Here is a 13,418-nt window from a genome sequence, read left to right as displayed (position 1 = left end):
AAAAGTATTTAGTCAGCCACCAATTGTGCAAGTTCTCCCACTTAAGAAGATGAGAGAGGCCTGTAATTTTCATCATAGGTATACCTCAACTATGAGAGACAAAATGTGAAAACAAATCCAGACAATCACATTGTCTGATTTGGAAAGAATTTGTTTGCAAATTATGGTGGAAAATAAGTATTTGGTCAATATCAAAAGTTCATCTCAATATTTTGTTATATATCCTTTGTTGGCAATGAAAGAGGTCAAACGTTTTCTGTAAGTCTTCACCAGGTTGTCACACACTGTTGCTGGTATGTTGGCCTGCATGCAAACCTCCTCTAGAGCAGTGATGTTTTGGGGCTGTCGCTGGGCAACACGGACTTTCAACTCCCTCCAAAGGTTTTCTATGGGGTTGAGATCTGGAGACTGGCTAAGCCACTCCAGGACCTTGAAATGCTTCTTACGAAGCCACTCCTTTGTTGCCCGGGCAGTGTGTTTGGGATCATTGTCATGCTGAAAGACCCAGCCACGTTTCATCTTCAATGCCCTTGCTGATGGAAGGAGGTTTGCACTAAAAATCTCACGATACATGGCCCCATTCATCCGTTTTTGCAGAGAAATAGCCCCAAAGCATGATGTTGCCACCCCCATGCTTCACAGTAGTTATGGCGTTCTTTGGTTGCAACTCAGCATTCTCTCTCCTCCAAACACAACGAGTTGTGTTTCTACCAAACAGTTCTACTTTGGTTTCATCTGACCATATGACATTCTCCCAATCTGCTTCTAAGTAATCCAAATGCTCTCTAGCATACTTCAGACGGGCCCGGACATGTACTGGCTTAAGCAGGGGGACATGTCTGGTACTGCAGGATCTGAGTCCCTGGTGGCGTAGTGTGTTACTGATGGTAGCCGTTGTTACGTTGGTCCCAGCTCTGGGATGTTTGCTCACCGTTCTTGTGATCATTTTGACCCCACGGGGGGTGAGATCTTGCATGGAGCCCCAGATCGAGGGAGATTATCAGTGGTCTTGTATGTCTTCCATTTTCTAATTATTGCTCCCATAGTTGATTTCTTCACACCAAGTTGCTTGCCTATTGCAGATTAAGTCTTCCCAGCCTGGTGCAGGTCTACAATTTTGTTTCTGGTGTCCTTCGACAACTCTTTGGTCTTCACCATAGTGGAGTTTGGAGTGTGACTGTTTGAGGTTGTGGACAGGTGTCTTTTATACTGATAACAAGTTCAAAACAGGTGCCATTAATACAGGTAATGAGTGGAAGACAGGGGAGCCTCTTAAAGAAGAAGATACAGGTCTGTGAGAGCCAGACATCTTGCTTGTTTGTAGGTGACCAAATAATTATTTTCCACCATAATATGCAAATAAATTCTTTCTAAATCAGACAATGTGATTGTCTGGATTTGTTTCCACATTTTGTCTCTCATAATTGAGGTATACCTATGATGAAAATTACAGGCCTCTTTCATCTTCTTAAGTGGGAGAACTTGCACAATTGGTGGCTGACAAAGGGCTCGCTTCCATTGAGTCGTTATTCAGTTTGCGTGCACTCGCAAACCGTTAAATATGCTGTCGAAAGCAATATCGTTTATCGACTGTTTCCAATGGCGCGTTATACCTCAATATCGGCAGCTGGACTCTGGCTGCCGAAAAAATCTTCGCGTCCCATAGAAAGTAATAGAAGCCCTTAATCGATAAATTATACCAGGTTTCCAATGAACGCGCAAACCGTTAATATACTGTCAGAGGCTGTCGATACATTGAGAAATATTACACACAGCTCAACTAGGTGTTAAAGAGGAAAATTGTGCTTTTTGAGAACTATTTTCTATTGAAATTATAAAACTTGCAAATAATGTAAGTGTTTTAATGTAGAAATAAATTGTTATAAGTAATATTTATTGTTGTCTCATGTATAGAAATAGTTGAACTTATATTCTAATAGAAATATCAGTATATATTTAAATATAATAATATATGCAAGAACATATCTACAGAATTCAAACTAGACCTATGCCTAGGGCAGCTATACATATTACTTATATTTATGAAGTGGTAAATATAATTGTATTAAAAAATAGTATTTGATTATTAAAAATATGAATAAGTGTATCTTTATTTTTCTTGAGAGGTGATCGGTAAGGAGCACGGACGTTAAACGTAAATTCTATAGCGTAAGGTCGGGTTACCTTAGCAACTAACTGATTTTCAAGAAATCCGACATCAGATGGAAGCGTTAACACAACTTTGACTTACAGCTACACGAAAAGAGCGACTGCACGCTATCCGCAAAATATTTCAATGGAAACCTGGTACTAAAATGGAGCCGTAAATTACTTTTACCTGTCGGCCGCTTCGGTAGCTTACGGCTCCATTTTTAACGACTCAATGGAAGCGAGGCCTAAATACTTTTTTGCCCCACTGTACATACATGAATATGTATGCATCTCAATGTTGAAGCCCATTGTCTGTCTTTTTTTTTTCTAACACCAGAGAACTCATATCTTTGACCCCTTTGAACTATTTAAGCATTTTTTGTAAAAATTATTTAAATAGATATTGTTATCATGATTGTACTTTTTAATGTATATTTGATGTGTTTTGTACCATTTTTTGTTTTGCAAAACAGTTAACCACGGTTCTGTGGATGGGGCAATCATTCCAGCGTAAATTTAAATTGCGCTCACGTGTTTATGTTATATGAGCGCTAAAGTCAACACAAACCCAAACACCCATGATAAACACCTTTTTGCTTGCACGTAACTATTAGTTTGTCACTCGGAAGCTGGCCCTACATTGGCCTCTAAAAGATCTTTCAAAATGTGACTAAATAAACCTCTTAGATGTATTAAGATGAGTATGGATGGTCACCGTATGTTGTAGCATTTTCACAAGTTTCGTAACAAAGTTCATTCCCTTCTGAAGGCTAATATTGTAGATCAGGTACAAAAAAAAGTGAAAATAACAGATATTTGAGTTTTAGAAATAGAGAAACACAAAGGACTGTAACATTTTGGAACCAGGTGTTTCACATAGATATATTAGCATAGCTTCCTTTTTGTAATAATAATTTTACAAGTAGTGTTTTATATCCCATCAAATTCCTTAATTAGAGTGACTGTTTTGATTATTATTTAGCATTCAGTGATATTAAAGCTTAAAGGGACATTAAACCCACATTTTTTTCTTTCATGATTCAGCTAGAGAATATAATTTTAAACAACATTCCAATTTACTTCTATTATCTAATTTGCTTCATTCTTTAGATTTTCTTTATTTAAGAAATAGCAATGCACATGGGTGAGCAATAACAGAAGGCATCTATGTGCGGCAACCAATCAGCAGCTTCTGAGTCTATCTAGATATGCTTTTCAGCAAAGAAAATCAAGAGAATGAAGCAAATTAGATAATAGATGTAAATTAGAAAGTTGTTTACAATTGCATGCTCTCTCTAAATCACAAAATAAAAAAATTGGCTTTAATGTCCCTTTAACAATGAATTATAACATCAGCCCTTCTAATTATTGTAGACTGGCCAGGTAGAGCTGTGTAAAGGACAGGGTTTCGAGAGAGTGTCCTCTCTTCTTCAGAACTGAAGCTATACTTATCAATATGATATAATTGTTGATAGATATATTGGGAAGAAGGAGCTATGGAGACAGTAGATGTGGGAGATCAGTGAGATAAGTTACAGGGTGTAATAGCAGAAGATCAGAGTGATTTGAAAGTGCAGTTTTTTTTTGAGAATGACAGGAAAAACACACTGGCAGTAAATGTTGGATAAGCTTAAAGGGACATGAAACCCATTTTTTTCTCTCATGATTCATGAAGAAAATAAAAGTTAAAAAAGTTTCCAATTTACTTATATTATTAAACTTCTGTTGTTCTCATGCTATTCTTTGTTGAAGAGATATCTAGATATATATAACAAGAAAAATTGATAAAATAAGTAAATTAGAATGCTGTTTTATCTGAATTGTGAAAGAACATTTTGGGGTTTTATGTCCCTTTAAAACAGAGAATTGCATGCTGATATATACTGTATGTACATAACATATTCACATATAATGCACAGGAAGTCACTGATGTCAACATGTACATGACAGATGTTAGGGAGTTTACTATATAAAGTTTTTGTAATGTGACTAAAAGCTGTAATCTGTATTCAGTCCTGTGTTTATTGTGTTGAAATATGTCACCATTTTAATTTCAAATGTTTTCCATTCTTGGGTGCTTTTAAAGTTCCCTTTCAGTATTTTAATTTTGAGGTTTCCATTGGAGTGACCAGTATGAGAGAAATGGTGTCCAACTGGGTATAGTAAATGTTTACTTTATGGTTTTTAATGGAGTATCTATGTATATTCACCTTAAGGTTTTTGTCCAGTTTCCCCTATTTAGCTTCCCAAGATACATTCTGTGCACTGCATCATGTACACCACATTTGCCAACATACATAAGTACTCTGACTTATTGTTGTAAGTTTTGTGATTGTGACTGGCTGTGCTGCTGTTACTTATTAGGGATGCACGTTTGGATCTTTTTGTGAGGATCCAAATGCGGAAGTAAGCAGCGACTTGTGCCATTTGGATATTTTCATTAATTCATGTAAAACATCGCCACACTAAAATCTCGGCAAATCCAAATCTTAGTGTAGGGATTTTATACAAGAATCAATCTGGCTACAAAAATATCCAAAATTCATGAGCCACTGCTTACATCCACATCCGGATTCTCATGAAAGATCCAAATGCGCATCCCTATTACATATTATGCTGGCACAGTTTGCAAAGTGCTTTATTGTGAAGTTTGGTGCTATTCTATATGTTATCCTGTTATGCTGTTCCTGTTCAATATATATATATATATATATATATATATATATATATATATATATATATATATATATAGGTGGTGATAGAAACAAACTACTCTTACAGAGGGAGACAAGATGGACTTTTGAATTGGAAACCATTATCCCCAAAGAACTGAACACTAAACTGGAATGGCATAGTTTTTTGTAGGATGTTGCCCCAAGATCTTCCACAAAAGTTTGCGAACGGGCGAACCGGGCGAACCGCCATAGACTTCAATAGGCAGGCGAATTTTAAAACCCACGGGGACTCTTTCTGGCCACAATAGTGATGGAAAAGTTGTTTCAAGGGCACTAACACCTGGACTGTGGCATGACGGAGGGCGATCCATGGCAAAACTTCCATGGAAAATTACATAGTTGATGCAGAGTCTGGTTTTAATCCATAAAGGGCATAAATCACCTAAGATTCCTAAATTGTTTGGAATAACGTGCTTTAAAACATCAGTTATGATGTTGCATCAATCAGGTAGTGTAAGGGTTACGCCCGCTTCACAGTGCGCAGTGTAGGTGATATACCTGCTCTGACCATGCTTTGCAGACCAGGTATCAGTGGTCAGATGGACCCTTGCCCCAACACTGTGTGGCAGACATGCCATTATAGCAGACTTATATAGCTTTGGCGTTGCTTTTTGGTAATTAGAAGGCTGCTAAATGCCACTGCGCACCACATGTGTTTTATGCCCAGCAGTGAAGGGGTTAATTAGTGAGCATGTAGGCAGCTTGTAGAGTTAATTTTAGCTTAAGTGTAGTGTAGTAGACAACCCAAAGTATTGATCTAGGCCCATTTTGTTATATTTCATGCCACCATTTCACCGCCAAATGCGATCAAATAAAAAAAAATTGTTCACTTTTTCACAAACTTTAGGTTTCTCACAGAAATTATTTACAAACAACTTATGCAATTATGGCATAAATGGTTGTAAATGCTTCTCTGGGATCCCCTTTGTTCAGAAATAGCAGACTTATATGGCTTTGGCGTTGCTTTTTGGTAAATAGAAGGCTGCTAAATGACACTGCGCACAACACCTGTTTTATGCCAAGCAGTGAAGGGGTTATTTAGGGAGCATGTAGGCAGCTTGTAGAGTTAATTTTAGCTTAAGTGTAGTGTAGTAGACAACCCAAAATATTGATCTAGGCCCATTTTGGTATATTTCATGCCACCATTTCACCGCCAAATGCGATCAAATAAAGAAAAAATTGTTCACTTTTCACAAACTTTAGGTTTCTCACAGAAATTATTTACAAACAACTTATGCAATTATGGCATAAATGGTTGTAAATGCTTCTCTGGGATCCCCTTTGTTCAGAAATAGCAGACTTATATGGCTTTGGCGTTGCTTCTTGGTAATTAGAAGGCTGCTAAATGCCACTGCGCACCACACGTATTTTATGCCCAGCAGTGAAGGGGTTAATTAGGGAGCATGTAGGCAGCTTGTAGAGTTAATTTTAGCTTAAGTGTAGTGTAGTAGACAACCCAAAGTATTGATCTAGGTCCATTTTGGTATATTTAATGCCACCATTTCACCGCCAAATGCGATCAAATTTAAAAAAAACTTAAATTTTTTCGCAATTTTAGGTTTCTCACTGAAATTATTTACAAACAGCTTGTGCAATTATGGCACAAATGGTTGTAAATGCTTCTCTGGGATCCCCTTTGTTCAGAAAGAAATATATGACTTTGGCATTGCTTTCTGGTAATTAGAAGGCCGCTAAATGCTGCTGCGCATCACACGTGTATTATGGCTAGCAGTGAAGGGGTTAATTAGGTAGTTTGTAGGGTTAATTTTAGCTTTAGTGTAGAGATCAGCCTCCCACCTGACACATCAGACCCCATGATCCCTCCCAAACAGCTCCCTTCCCTCCCCCACCCCACAATTGTCCCCGCCATCTTAAGTACTGGCAGAAAGTCTGCCAGTACTAAAATAAAAGGTTTTTTAAAAAAAAATAATTTTAATTTATTTACATATGCTGTGGTGTAGCATCCTCCCTTAGCCCCCAACCTCCCTGATCCCCCCAAAACAGCTCTCTAACCCTCCCCATCTGCCTTATTGGCGGCCATCTTGGGTACTGGCAGCTGTCTGCTATTATTTCACAGTCAAAAAAGTGTTGTTTTTTTTAAATGTACACTACTGTTACACCAGATATGAGTGGTGGCACTGGGCAAGTGGGCACAGTATACGCTGTGAGCCTGACACACACGCTGGCAGGCAGGCAACTGCAATTAGATTACACAAGAAAAAAAAAAAAAAAGCAGACTGATGTTCTAGCCCTAAAAAGGGCTTTTTGGGGTGCTGTCCTTACAGCAGAGATCAGATGAGTCCTTCAGGACTGTAGTGGGCACTGAATACACTAGCCTAGCTATCGATTTCCCTTTGAAATCAGCAGCAGCTACACTGTCCCTCCTCTCACTAAGAATGCAGATTCCAAATAAATCTAAAATGGATGCTGTCCAGGAGATGGTAGGGTCTGGGAGGGAGGGTCTGCTGCTGATTGGCTGTAATGTGTATTCTGACTGTGAGGTACAGGGTCAAAGTTTACTCAATGATGACGAATAGGGGGCAGATCGAACATCGCATATAATTGGTAATTAGAAGGCTGCTAAATGCCACTGCGCACCACACGTATTTTATGCCCAGCAGTGAAGGGGTTAATTAGGGAGCATGTAGGCAGCTTGTAGAGTTAATTTTAGCTTAAGTGTAGTGTAGTAGAACTATTCGCGACATCACTAATTATGAGGGCTACTGTATCTATACAGCATAATGCTTTTCTTCCCTTTCTTCCCTTTTGTGTTCTCCTTGCTCTTCCCCAATCTTTGTGTCTTATTTTGCCTTTTTCCTTTTTCTTTGTCCTTTTGGTTTTTGTTTATATTTTTTTCCGTTTTCGCTCAGTTTTGTGTTTAATTTTTATTTATTCCTTATTTTATTTTTTTGTTAATTTATTTATTTTCTTTGTTGTTGTTCTCCTTTGTTGTTTTTCTTTTGTTTTGATTTTTGGAATTTTATTATTATTATTATTATTATTTTTTTCTATTTTTATTTATTTATTTTATTTTTCTTTATTTTATTTCTCTTATGTATATGCCTTGTTTAGTCTTATATGTTTTGTCTTATGTTAGCGTGGCATATTGATGGGCTGTACCTCCATCTAAGGCATAGGTGAAATGGTCTATGTCTGTAAGGAGGTCTATACAGTGGATATAAGCAGAGTCCGTACCGTATCGTTGCTTAATGCATCGATCTAGACAGTTAGGAGGGTTTGTCTTTTTGATAGATGGTGAAGCTAGTATAGTTGATAGCCTCTGATGATTAGTAAATACATTGCTTGACCAGTTGTATGTATATTGTTACAGTATTGTTTATAATTCTATTGTTATGTTTGCAACAGGTATCGTTTTGATCAGCGAGTAGGCTATTTGTTGTTAGTTGGTTGCTAGGACATGGACGCCGCCTGATGACATGTGTTCTGTGCTGTGGGCCCTCTGGATATGAATATGCAGGCCACTGGGGCATATAGGGAGACCTCATGGGTTCGCAGTGGGGAAGCATGGGTATGCGGTTGTGGCTTCAGGTGTGGGGGGTGGGAGACTTGGGGCCACCAGCAGGATATTAAGGTTGTGGGGAAAAGGGCTTCCTTTTGTGCCTCCCCCCTCCTTTCATTCTCCCCTGGGGCAGCTCACTCCTCCCCTCCCATGCTCCCAGGACCTCTTTTTTCTTCTTTTTTTTTGGTTTTCCTCTCCCCCCTTTTTCCCTCTCCCTTTTCCCATCTTTTGTGCCTTTTCTGTGTTTTTGTTTGTCCCTCCTCTTTTTCCTCTGTTGCCTGCTGCCATGGGCTTTGGAAAACCAGCTTTGATTCTGCGGGGGAGGCATGGAGTCAAGATGAGAGGGGGGGAGGCAGGAACTTTTCAATGTGATTTGTTTATTCACTTAGGGGAGCCGGAAGAAACTGCAGCAAATCAGGACCTGAATATGGATCTTTTAGAAGTGGAAGGGGACTCCTTACACCTGCTAGTTTGTTACAGTGACTTTGGGGAGGACAACGCTGAGGAGGGACCTCGGCAGAACCAGTAGAATTGAGCAGGGTGAGTGATGCTGTAGCCCTGGCTCAGTGGCTTCACATTTTTTCAGCGGGTGCCGATGGCAGGGCAGGGGGCCCTGGCCATTGGGGACGGCAATCGGGTACAGGGGAGACTAGCCTTCCCACAGGGGTTCTAACTGTGGAGAGGGAGGAACGGAAGGACGCCTTATGGCCTGATCCTTTTACATTGCAGGAGAGACGGCCAAGCCCTAGCAAGGCCAGGGTTGAGAGGAGGAGCTACAAGACGGGTGCGGAATGTGGCAGAGGGCGAACATGCTCTCTGCTGCCCAGGAGAGGCAGGGACAGGGACCGGATCTCCCCGACATGGGGAAGGCTGGAGCAACAGAGGTCACGCTCCAGATCAAGGAGACACTCAGGATCTAGGAGGCCTATTGACCAGGGCACTAGTGGAGGAAGGAAGACAAGCACTGGGAGTAATGGGACAGGCCCTACAATGAGATAGAAGGTGGCAGGACCTTGACCAGGGGCGACACCTACTTCTTCGGGGTGAGGTGACACAGATTGTTGTTTCTTCTAGAGTGTCTGGGGGTTTGGATGCAGGACGAGTGACACTCTTGAAAGGACTCAAGGAGCTAATAGCACAGGTGGAGGGTCAGGAGTCTGCGCAGGTTTCTGGGGGGACATCTGTCTCAGTGGCAGGGGCCTGGATGGGTGCAGGGAACCCAGTGACTGGAGGAACCGGGGCCGGTAGTACAGGGCTGAAGGTGTTGGAGGAGGCATTAAGAAGGTTGTGCCTGTTGCCAAAGATGCTTGCAAATTGGTCCAGGGCTTTTTGCATATTGGCCAGCGTCATCGTGAAAAAATTTCAAGATAAGGGGTCAGCTTTGTTCTGCTATTACGACGAAATCTCATCTGCTTACAGGATGTACGGGGGTATGGCCTGGTGAAGATACGATGAGCAGTTTAGGCAATGGATTGCAGTGAGGCTGGATATGAGGTGGGATGATTGAGACATGGGTATATGGCTCGAGATCATGACGCCATTGAGGGGCAACCAGTCCTTTCGTGGTTCCGGAACTAGCTATGGAAGTGGATCGACAAGTGGGATGGTAGTGGACATCAGGAAAGGCCTGTGCTTCCAATTTAATGATGGAATGTGTAGATTCAGTAGCACATGTAAGTATAAACACCTGTTTCAAGAAAGGTAGAGCCGGACGCCAGTGAGGGTAGAAAAGATGGTCCCCTGGTTAGAAAGGTATGGTAGGATAGGGGATGCAGAATTATTGTTGTCAGGTTTTAGTTCTGGTTTTCGGATTCCATTTGTTGAACAACCAGGGTCACGGGTCTATGGGAATTTGAAGTCTGCTAGGGAATATCCGGAAGTGGTGAGGGAAAAATTGTGGAAGGAGGTACAGCTAGGATGGATGGCGGGCCCCTTTAGGGAGTGTCCAATGTCAAATCTTCGGGTGTCACAGTTTGGGGTGGTACCAAAAATGGCAGCAGGTCAGTTTCGGATGATACATCATCTATCATATCCGAAAGGATCATCCGTGAATGACGGAATTGACCCAGCATTGGCAGTTTTAAAAGATAGCTAATCCCTTAATTACCCATTCCCCAGTTTTGCATAACCAACACAATTAAAATAATACAATTTTTACCTCTGTAATTACCTTGTATCTAAGCATCTGCAGACTGCCCCCTTATTTCAGCTCTTTTGACAGACTAGCATTTTAGCCAATCAGTGCTCACTCCTCGGTAAATTCACATGCATAAGCTCAATGTTATCAATATGAAACACATGAACTAACGCCCTCTAGTGGTCAAAATACATTCAGCTTAGAGGCGGCCTTCAAGATCTCAGAAATTTGCATATGAACCTCCTAGGTTTAGCTTTCAACTAAGAATATCAAGAGAATAAAGCAAAATTGGTGATAAAAGTAAATTGAAAAGTTGTTTAAAATTACATGCCCTATTTAAATCATAAAGTTTTTTTTGGACTTGACTGCCCCTTCATAAAAGTTTTTTTTTTGGACTTGACTGTCCCTTTAAGGCCAAAGTAGATGTGGAAGCTGCTTTCCGGCTGCTCCTAGTGCAACCGACCTGTCACCATTTACTGGGTTGTTTCTTTGACTAATCATATTTCGTAGACTAAGCGCTGCCCATGGGTTGTTCAATTTTCTGTTCTTATTTAGAAAAATTCAGTTATTTTGTTGAATAGGTGGTGGCGCGACAGGCAGGATGTTCATCCGTCATTCACTACCTGGTTGACTTCCTTTTTGTGGGACAATGTGATGGCAGTGAGTGTCAGTGGCTTTTGGATACATTTCGGGTAGTGGCAGAGGAGTTCGGAATCCCGGTGGTGGAGGAAAAAACGGAAGGGCCCTGTACGTCCCTGAATTTCTTGGGACTCCGCATTGATTTGGTAAGAATGGAATGTAACTTGCCAGAAGACAAGCTTGCCGACTTGAAGGCTTCATTCTGATGCCAAAACAGAAGGCGGCGTTAAGGGAGTTGCAATCTTTGCTAGGAAAGCTTCATTTTGCTTTTCGCATCATTCTGGTTGAAAGGGTGTTTTCAAGACGTTTATCCTTGGCCATAGCTGGGGTAAAACCACCGCACCATCATGTGCGCCTTACTAATCAGCATAAGGAGGATCTGAATGTATGGTGGGCTTTCCTGGATGATTGTAATGACAGATCTATCATTCCCCAGCCGTGGGTGTTGAGCTCTGATTTGGAATTGTTCACGGGTGTGGCTGGAGGGATTGGGTTTGGAGCTTATCTTGGAAGGTGGGGATGCGTTGGGCAATGGCTGGCTTGGTGGGAAGAATTGGGGCTGATTTGAACAGCCAATAGGATTTAAGCAGCTCTTATTCTTTTTGGATGATTCAAATTTGTCAGCCAATAGGAATGCAATGGTACCCCCCAGTATAAAAGGGGTACCTTGCATTTCAATCCTCAGTGTGCAGCGGACAATCGCATGAAGACGACCTCCATGTTGGATCAATGGACCTCCATCTGGACCTCCACCTCCGCAAGGATGAAGAAGATGCCAGTCCCTCGATGGATGAAGATGGAGCCGTCTGGATGAAGATGGACCTCCGTCTCTGTGCATCGACTGCTCCGCCTCCGCAGGGATGAAGAAGATGCCGGTCCCATGATGGATGAAGGTAGAGCCGCCTGGATGAAGATTGAGCCGCCGGGATGAAGATCATTCAAGCAGTACTTCAGCAACTGTGAGTACCTAAAGAGGGTTTAGTATTAGGTTTTTTTTAAGTTTTTTTGGGGTGTTTTTTTTTAGATTGGGGTAATGGGCACTCTTAAAAGAGCTGAATGCCCTTTTAAGGGCAGTAAAAAGAGCTGAATGCCCATACAAATGCCCTTTTCAGGGCAATGGGTAGATTAGTTTTTTTTTAGATAGATTTTATTTTGTGGGTTGGGGGGGATGGAGGTTTGTAATGTTAGTGGGTCTTTGTGTTTATGTTTAGAAAAAGAGCTAATTGCTTTAGGGTAATGCCCTACAAAAGGCCCTTTTAAGGGCTATTGGTACACGGGTCATTTTTTGCAGTACAGCGGTTCCACCCCTTGCGCTCTCTCTATTCCCTCCTCTATTTTGCTCATTCCCCCTTCTCTTTTGCTCTCTCTCTCTCCCCCTCTCTTCTGCTCTCTCTTTCCCCCTTTCTCTATTTTGCTCTCTCCCCCTCTCTTTTGCTCTCTCTCCCCCCTCTCTTTTGCTCTCTCTCTCCCCCTCTCTTTTCTGCCCTCTCTTTTACGCTCTCTATCCACCTCTCTTTTGGGTTCTCCCCCTCTCTTTTGTGCTCTCTCTCTCTCCCCTCTCTTTTGCTCTCTCCCCCTCTCTTTTGCTGTCTCTCCCTCTCTCTTTTGCTCTATCTCCCCTCCTCTCTTTTGCTCTCTCTCCCCTCCTCTATTTTGCTCTCTCTCTTTCCTCTCTTTTGCTCTCTCTCCCCTCTATTTTCCCCTTTCTCCACCTCGATTTTGTGATCACTCTCCTCTCTTGTGCTCTCTCTCTCTCTCCCTCCTCTCTTATGCTCTCTCCCCCTCTCTTTTGCTCTCTCTCTTCCCCCCTCTTTCCCCCCTCTCTTTTGTGCTGTCTCTCCCCTCTTTTTTGTGCTTTCCTCCTTCTCTTTTGCTCTCTCTCTCCGCCTCTTTTGCTCTCTCTCCCCCTCTCTTTTGCTCTCTCTCTCCCCCTCTCTTCCCCCCTCTCTTTTGCATGCTCTCTCTCTCCCCCCTTTCTTTTTGTGCTCTCCCCCTCTCTTTTGCTCTCTCTCCCCTCTCTTTTGCTCTCTCTCCCTTCTCTTTTGTTCTCTCTCTCTCCCCCTCTCTTTTGTTCTCTCTCTCTCCCCCCTCTCTTTTGCTCTCTCTGTCCACCTCTCTTTTCCTCCCTCTCTTTTGCGCTTTCTCTTCCCCTCTCTTTTGCTCTCTCCTCCCTCTCTTTTGCTCTCTCTGTCCCCCTCTCTTTTGCTGTCTCTCTCCCTCTCTTTTGCTCTCTCTA

This window comes from Bombina bombina, chromosome 1, assembly GCF_027579735.1.
Source record: "Bombina bombina isolate aBomBom1 chromosome 1, aBomBom1.pri, whole genome shotgun sequence".
NCBI lineage: Eukaryota > Metazoa > Chordata > Amphibia > Anura > Bombinatoridae > Bombina > Bombina bombina.
Note: the sequence above shows the minus strand (reverse complement) of the source record.